The sequence below is a fragment of the Aegilops tauschii genome, chromosome 5 (genome assembly GCF_002575655.3).
Source record: "Aegilops tauschii subsp. strangulata cultivar AL8/78 chromosome 5, Aet v6.0, whole genome shotgun sequence".
In the NCBI taxonomy this organism is placed as follows: Eukaryota; Viridiplantae; Streptophyta; class Magnoliopsida; order Poales; family Poaceae; genus Aegilops; species Aegilops tauschii.
The window spans coordinates 18,212,528-18,222,225 of NC_053039.3; positions in this window are offsets into that span (position 1 = coordinate 18,212,528).

Genomic DNA, 9,698 nt, shown 5'->3' on the forward strand with positions numbered 1-9,698 from the left:
ACGTATGCGCGAGTAGGCGTTCGAGACCCCGTCCGTATGTACGTACGTGGCTGTATTTACTTTCTTGCACCCTGGCCGTTGTACGTACGTGTACATGTTACGTGCGCGCCTCTACTACCACACGTGCGCGCCTCTACTACCACACGTGCCCTTCCTTGCACGGCCACGGTTTATCGCTGCAGCCTGCAAACAGACCGATCGACCAGTATGTACGTACACGTTCGCGACCAGAATGACAACGCTACGTACGCTTCGACCAGGTGGGTCCCGACTGTCAGGCACTTCCTTGCGTGCGAAGATGTAGCTGGTGGGTCCCAGCAGTCAGGGGGCGAAACATTTTTTTTGCCCGTAATATGGACGCATGGTACGTCTCCAACGTATCTATAATTTTTGATTGTTCCATGCTATTATATTATCTGTTTTGAATGTTTATGGGCTTTATTATACACTTTTATATTATTTTTGGGACTAACCTATTAACCGGAGGCCCAGCCCAAATTGTTGTTTTCTTGCATATTTCAGTGTTTCGAAGAAAAGGAATATCAAACGGAGTACAAACGGAATGAAACCTTTGGAAGAGTTATTTTTTGAATGGAAGCAATCCAGGAGACTTGGAGTAGACGTCAGGGAAGCTTCGAGGTGGCCACGAGGCAGGGAAGCGCGCCTGCCCCCCTGGGCATGGGCCCCTGCCTCGTGGACAACCCGGAGACCCCCCTGACGTGAGACCTACGCCAAAAAATCCTATAAATACTGAAACCTCCAGAAAATAACCTAGATCGGGAGTTCCGCCGCCGCAGGCCTCTGTAGCCACCAAAAACCAATAGGGACCCTGTTCCGGCACCCTGCCGGAGGAGGGATCCCTCACCGGTGGCCATCTTCATCAACCCGGCGCTCTCCATGACGAGGAGGGAGTAGTTCACCCTCGGGGCTGAGGGTATGTACCAGTAGCTATGTGTTTGATATCTCTCTCGTGTTCTTGATTTAGCACGATCTTGATGTATCGCGAGCTTTGCTATTATAGTTGGATCTTATGATGTTTCTCCCCCTCTACTCTCTTGTAATGGATTGAGTTTTCCCTTTGAAGTTATCTTAACGGATTGAGTCTTTAAGGATTTGAGAACACTTGATGTATGTCTTGCATGTGCTTATCTGTGGTGACAATGGGATATTCATGTGATCTACTTGATGTATGTTTTGGTGATCAACTTGCGGGTTCAGTGACCTTGTGAACTTATGCATAGGGGTTGGCACACGTTTTCGTCTTGACTCTCCGATAGAAACTTTGGGGCACTCTTTTAAGTTCTTTGTGTTGGTTGAATAGATGAATCTGAGATTGTGTGATGCATATCGTATAATCATACCCACGGATACTTGAGGTGACATTGGAGTATCTAGGTGACATTAGGGTTTTGGTTGATTTGTATCTTAAGGTGTTATTCTAGTACGAACTCTATGATAGGTCGAACGGAAAGAATAGCTTCGTGTTATTTTACTACGAACTCTTGAATAAATCGATCAGAAAGGATAACTTTGAGGTGGTTTCGTACCCGACAATAATCTCTTCGTTTGTTCTCCACTATTAGCGACTTTGGAGTGACTCTTTGTTGCGTGTTGAGGGATGGTTATATGATCCAATTATGTTATTATTGTTGAGAGAACTTGCACTAGTGTAAATATGAACCCTAGGCCTTGTTTCCTAGCATTGCAATACCATTTACGCTCACTTTTATTACTTGTTACCTTGCTGTTTTTATATTTTCAGATTGCAAAAACCTATATCTACCATCCATATTTCACTTGTATCACCATCTCTTCGCCGAACTAGTGCACCTATACAATTTACCATTGTATTGGGTGTGTTGGGGACACAAGAGACTCTTTGTTATTTGGTTGCAAGGTTGCTTGAGAGAGACCATCTTCATCCTACGCCTCCCACGGATTGATAAACCTTAGGTCATCCACTTGAGGGAAATTTGCTACTGTCCTACAAACCTCTGCACTTGGAGGCCCAACAACGTCTACAAGAAGAAGGTTGTGTAGTAGACATCAAGCAATTTCTGGCGCCGTTGCCGGGGAGGTGAGTGCTTGAAGGTATATCTTTAGATCTTGCAATCGAATCTTTTTGTTTCCTGTTTTATCACTAGTTTAGTTTATAAAAGAAAACTAAAAAATGGAATTTAGTTTGCCTCATACGCTTCATCTTTTTAATATCTTTCGTGAGAATGATGGAAAGGAAAATTGTGCTCAAGTGCTAGAAGAAGAAGTCTATAAAATGTTTGGCACTAAATCTTTGAATGATGAGCATGATTGCAATGTTGTTAGTATGAACTCTTTGAATATCCATGGTACTAATGATGATTGCACTAGTCATGATGAAAATGTCTCTTATAAGCATGTCAATTTTTGTGGAGTGCATAGAGTTTGCAAGTGCACATCAAATAGGGAAGATAGATTTTGCAAGAGGCATAAGTATTTGGAAACTAAATGGTTGCAAGAAAGGCTAGATGCTTGTGCTGAAAATTTAAAATTTCTTTGCCATCCTTGTGAACTTTGCAATGAACGTGATCATCTAAATACCCAATGCAAATTGTTTCATGATCGTATCGTGTCCAAAAATTGTGATGACTTGATTTCCCTTGCACATCATAATGAACTTAGTTTGCTTGTGGGTTATGAAGAAATGAAACGTATAACTAAGGATCTTCCAGAATTTATCCTTGATAAAGTTCTTGATTTTGATCTAGAGGAAATTTATATATATTGTGCGGTGAATTGCATTTAAAATACTTATATTGCCAATTACATAAAGACAAGAAAACAAATAGAAGATGAAGAGAATACTAATGAAAGGGAACAGACTTCCCAATATCTTCCTATTATTTCTTATGATGAATCAGGTAACGAGGAGGAGCCTTCTATTCAACCAATCTCATTAATAAGGAGCTCCAAAAAGAGGATTAAACCCACACATAATGTGAAGAAGAAAAAGAAAAGACGGAGAAACAAAGGTAAAAAGGTATCCCTCCCAAATGATGTTGCTCCTATTACTCATTGTGATGATGATAATTGCTATACTATTGGTGCTATCTGATACGTCTCCAACGTATCTATAATTTATGAAGTCTCCATGCTATTATATTATCAATCTTAGATGTTTTATACACATTTATATGCTATTTTAAATGATTTTTGGGACTAACCTATTAACCTAGAGCCTAGTGCCAGTTTCTGTTTTCTCCTTGTTTTAGAGTATCGCAGAAAAGGAAAACCAAACGGAGTCCAATTGACGTGCAACTTGACGGAGATCATTTTTGGACTAGAAGAAGCCCACGGAGTACCGGAAGTAGGCCAGAAGAGTCCCGGGCTGCCCACGAGGGTGGGGGCGCGCCCCCTGCCTCGTGGACAGCCCGGAACCCCCCTGACGTGAAATCAACGCCAACACCTCTCATATATACCCAAACTTTTAGAAAGAAACCTAGATCGGTAGTTCCGCCGCCAGAAGCCTCTGTAGCCACGAGAAATCAATCTAGGCCCTCTCCGGCACCCTGCCGGAGGGGGCCATCATCACCGGTGGCCATGGAGGAGTATCCCGGAGAGGCCATCATCGCCATGAAGGCCAAGGACTAGAGGGAGAACCTTTCCCCATCTAGGGGGGAGGCATGGAGGACGAAGCACAAGGGGAGAACCTCTCCTCCTCTCTTCCGGTGGCGCCGGAGTGCCATCGGGAGGGGAATCATCGCCACGGTGATCGTCTTCATCAACATCACCATCATAATCACCATCCTCATCTCTTTTACGCGGTCCACTCTCCAGCACCCCGCTGTAATCCATACTTGAACATGGTGCTTTATGCTACATATTATGATCCAATGATGTGTTGCCATCCTATGATGTTTTGAGTAGATATCTTTTGTCCTTGGGTTGATTGATGATCTAGATTGGTACGAGTTGTATGTTTTTATTTTGGTGCTGTCCTATGGTGCCCTCCGTGTCACGCAAGCGTGAGGGATTCCCGCTGTAGGGTGTTGGAATACGTTCATGATTCGCTTATAGTGGGTTGGTGAGTGACTGAAACACAAACCCGAGTAAGGGGGTTGTTGCGTATGGGAATAAAGAGGACTTGATGCTTTAATGCTATGGTTGGGTTTTACCTTAATGTGAAGGAAATATGCCCTAGAGGCAATAATAAAGTATTATATATTTCCTTATATCATGATAAATGTTTATTATTCATGCTAGAATTGTATTAACCGGAAACATAATACATGTGTGAATATATAGACAAACAGAGTGTCACTAGTATGCCTCTACTTGACTAGCTCGTTAATCAAAGATGGTTATGTTTCCTAGCCATAGACATAAGTTGTCATTTGATTAACGAGATCACCTCATTAGGAGAATGACGTGATTGACTTGACCCATTCCGTTAGCTTAGCACTCGATCGTTTAGTATGTTGCTATTGCTTTCTTCATGACTTATACATGTTCCTATGACTATGAGATTATGCAACTCCCGTTTACCGGAGGAACACTTTGTGTGCTACCAAACGTCACAACGTAAATGGTTGATTATAAAGGTGCTCTACAGGTGTCTCCAAAGGTACTTGTTGGGTTGGCGTATTTCGAGATTAGGATTTGTCACTCCAATTGTCGGAGAGGTATCTCTGGGCCCACTCGGTAATGCACATCACTATAAGCCATGCAAGCATTGTGACTAATGAGTTAGTTGTGGGATGATGTTTTATGGAACGAGTAAAGAGACTTGCCGGTAACGAGATTGAACTAGGTATCGAGATACCGACGATCAAATCTCGAGCAAGTAACATACCGATGACAAAGGGAACAACGTATGTTGTTATGCGATCTGACCGATAAAGATCTTCGTAGAATATGTGGGAGCCAATATGGGCATCCAGGTCCCGCTATTGGTTATTGACCGGAGACGTGTCTCGGTCATGTCTACATATTTCTCGAACCCGTAGGGTCCGCACGCTTAAAGTTACGATGATAGTTTTATTATGAGTTTATGTATGTTGATGTACCGAAGGAGTTCGGAGTCCCGGATGAGATCGGGGACATGACGAGGAGTCTCCAAATGGTCAAGACGTAAAGATCGATATATTGGACGACTATATTCGGACTTCGGAAAGGTTCCGAGTGATTCGGGTATTTTTCGGAGTACCGGAGAGTTACGGGAATACGTATTGGGCCTTATTGGGCCATACGGGAAAGAAGGAAAAGGGCCTCAAGGGTGGCCGCACCCCTCCCCTTGTTCTGGTCCGAATTGGACTAGGGAAGGGGGCGCCCCCTTCCTTCCTTCTCTTTTCCCTTCCTCTTTTCCTATTCCATATGGGAGGTGGAATCCTACTAGGACTAGGGAGTCCTAGTAGGACTCCACACTTGGTGCGCCCCCTCCTAGGGCCGGCCTCCTCCTCCCTTGCTCCTTTATATACGGGGGCAGGGGGGCACCCCAGAGACACAACAATTGATCCTTGAGATCTCTTAGCCGTGTGCGGTGCCCCCCTCCACCAAATTACACCTCGATAATACCGTTGCGGAGCTTAGGCGAAGCCCTGCATCGGTGGAACATCATCATCGTCACCACGCCGTCGTGCTGACGAAGCTCTCCCTCAACACTCGGCTGGATCGGAGTTCGAGGGACGTCATCGAGCTGAACGTGTGTAGAACTCGGAGGTGCCGTGCGTTCGGTACTTGATCGGTCGGATCGTGAAGACGTACGACTACATCAACCGCGTTGTGATAACGCTTCCGCTGTCGGTCTACGAGGGTACGTGGACAACACTCTCCCCTCTCGTTGCTATGCATCACCATGATCTTGCGTGTGCGTAGGAATTTTTTTGAAATTACTACGTTCCCCGTGGTATCAGAGCCAGGTTTTATGCGTTGATGCTATGCACGAGTAGAACACAAGTGAGTTGTGGGCGATATAAGTCATACTGCTTACCAGCATGTCATACTTTGGTTCAGCGGTATTGTGAGATGAAGCGGCCCGGACCGACATTACGCGTACGCTTACGCGAGACTGGTTTCACCGTTGCGAGCACTCGTTGCTTAAAGGTGACCGGCGGGTGTCTGTCTCTCTTACTTTAGTTGAACCGAGTGTGGCTACGCCCGGTCCTTGCGAAGGTTAAAACAGCACCAACTTGACAAACTATCGTTGTGGTTTTGATGCGTAGGTAAGAACGGTTCTTGCTAAGCCCGTAGCAGCCACGTAAAACATGCAACAACAAAGTAGAGGACGTCTAACTTGTTTTTGCAGGGCATGTTGTGATGTGATATGGTCAAGACATGATGTGATATAATGTGTTGTATGAGATGATCATGTTTTGTAACCGAGTTATCGGCAACTGGCAGGAGCCATATGGTTGTCGCTTTATTGTATGAGATGCAGTCGCCATGTAATAGTTTTACTTTATCACTAAGCGGTAGCGATAGTCGTAAAAACAATAAGTTGGCAAGACGATAACGATGCTACGATGGAGATCAAGGTGTCGCGCCGGTGACGATGGTGATCATGACGGTGCTTCGGAGATGGAGATCACAAGCACGGTGCTTCGGAGATGGAGATCACAAGCACAAGATGATGATGGCCATATCATATCACTTATATTGATTGCATGTGATGTTAATCCTTTATGCATCTTATCTTGCTTTGTTTGACGGTAGCATTATAAGATGATCCTTCACTAAATTATCAAAGTATAAGTGTTCTCCCTGAGTATGCACCGTTGCGAAAGTTCTTCGTGCTGAGACACCACGTGATGATCGGGTGTGATAGGCTCTACGTTCAAATACAACGGGTGCAAAACAGTTGCACACGCGGAATACTCAGGTTAAACTTGACGAGCCTAGCATATAACAGATATGGCCTCGGAACAAGGAGACCGAAAGGTCGAGCGTGAATCATATAGTAGATATGATCAACATAGTGATGTTCACCATTGAAACTACTCCATCTCACGTGATGATCGGACATGGTTTAGTTGATATGGATCACGTGATCACTTAGAGGATTAGAGGGATGTCTATCTAAGTGGGAGTTCTTAAGTAATATGATTAATTGAACTTAAATTTATCATGAACTTAGTCCTGATAGTATTTTGCAAATTATGTTGTAGATCAATAGCTTGCGTTGTTGCTTCCCTGTTTTATTTTGATATGTTCCTAGAGAAAAATTATGTTGAAAGATGTTAGTAGCAAAGATGCGGATTGGATCCGTGATCTGAGGATTATCCTCATTGCTGCACAGAAAAATTATGTCCTTGATGCACCGCTAGGTGACAGACCTATTGCAGGAGCAGATGCAGACGTTATGAACGTTTGGCTAGCTCAATATGATGACTACTTAATAGTTTAGTGCACCATGCTTAACGGCTTAGAATCGGGACTTCAAAGACGTTTTGAACGTCATGGACCATATGAGATGTTCCAGGAGTTGAAGTTAATATTTCAAGCAAATACCCGAGTTGAGAGATATGAAGTCTCCAACAAGTTCTATAGCTAAGAGATGGAGGAGAATCGCTCAACTAGTGAGCATGTGCTCAGATTGTCTGGGTACTACAATCGCTTGAATCAAGTGGGAGTTAATCTTCCAGATAAAATAGTGATTGACAGAATTCTCTAGTCACCATCACCAAGTTAGTAGAACTTCGTGATGAACTATAGTATGCAAGGGATGACGAAAGTAATTCCCGAGCTCTTCGTGATGCTGAAATCGACGAAGGTAGAAATCAAGAAAAACATCAAGTGTTGATGGTTGACGAGACCACTTCAAGTGTTGATGGTTGACGAGACCACTAGTTTCAAGAAAAGGGCAAAGGGAAGAAGGGGAACTTCAAAAAGAATGGCAAGCAAGTTGCTGCTCAAGTGAAGAAGCCTAAGTCTGGTCCTAAGCCTGAGACTAAGTGCTTCTACTGCAAAGGGCCTGGTCACTGGAAGCGGAACTACCCCAACTATTTGGTGGATAAGAAGGATGGCAAAGTGAACAAAGGTATATTTGATATACAGATTATTGATGTGTACTTTACTAGTGTTTACAGCAACCCCTCGGTAATTGATACTGGTTCAGTTACTAAGAGTAGAAACTCGAAACGGGAGTTGCAGAATAAACAGAGACTAGTAAAAGTGAACAAAGGTATATTTGATATACAGATTATTGATGTGTACTTTACTAGTGTTTATAGCAACCCCTCGGTAATTGATACTGGTTCAGTTGCTAAAGAGTAGTAACTCGAAAACGAGAGTTGCAGAATAAACAGAGACTAGTAAAAGGCGAGGTGACGATGTGTGTTGGAAGTAGTTCCAAGATTGATATGATCATCATCGCACACTCCCTGTACTTTCGGGATTAGTGTTGAAACTAAGTAAGTGTTATTTGGTGTTTGCGTTGAGCATGAATATGATTTGATCATGTTTATTGCAATACGGTTATTCATTTAAGTTAGAGAACAATTGTTGTTCTGTTTACATGAATAAAACCTTCTATGGTCATACACACCAACGAAAATGGTTTGTTGGATCTCGATCGTAGTGATACACATATTCATAATATTGAAGCCAAAAGATGCAAAGTTAATAATGATAGTGCAACTTATTTGTGGCACTGCCGTTTAGGTCATATTGGTGTAAAGCGCATGAAGAAACTCCATACTGATGGGATTTTGGAATCACTTGATTATGAATCACTTGATGCTCCGAACCGTGCCTCATGGGCAAGATGACTGAAACGCCGTTCTCCGGATCTATGGAGAGAGCAACAGATTTGTTGGATATCATACATACAGATGTATGTGGTCCGATGAATATTGAGGCTCGTAGCAGGTATCATTATTTTCTGACCTTCACAGATGATTTGAGCAGATATGGGTATATCTGCTTAATGAAACAGAAGTCTGAAACATTTGAAAAGTTCATATAATTTCAGAGTGAAGCGGAAAATCATCATAACAAGAAAATAAAGTTTCTACGATCTGATCGTGGAGAAGAGTATTCGAGTTACGAGTTTGGCCTTCAGTTAAAACAATGTGAAATAGTTTCGCTACTCACGCCACCTGGAACACCACAGTGTAATGGTGTGTCCAAACATCGTAACCGTACTTTATTAGATATGGTGCGATATATGATGTCTCTTACCGATCTACCACTATTGTTTTGGGGTTATGCATTAGAGACAGCTGCATTCACGTTAAATAGGCTACCATCTAAATCCGTTGAGACGACATCTTATGAACTGTGGTTTGGCAAGAAACCAAAGTTGTCGTTTCTTAAAGTTTGGGGTTGCGATGCTTATGTGAAAAAGTTTCATCTTGATAAGCTCAAACCCAAATCGGAGAAATGTGTCTTCATAGGATACCCAAAGGAGACAGTTGGGTACACCTTCTATCACAGATCCGAAGGCAAGACATTCGTTGCTTAGTATGGATCCTTTCTAGAGAAGGAGTTTCTCTCCAAAGAAGTGAGTGGGAGGAAAGTAGAACTTGATGAGGTAACTGTACCTGCTCCCTTATTGGAAAGTAGTTCATCACAGAAATCTGTTCCTGTGACTCCTACACCAATTAGTGAGGAAGTTAATGATGATGATCATGTAACTTCAGATCAAGTTACTACCAAACCTCGTAGGTAAACCAGAGTAAGATCCGCACCAGAGTGGTACGGTAATCCTGTTCTGGAGGTTATGT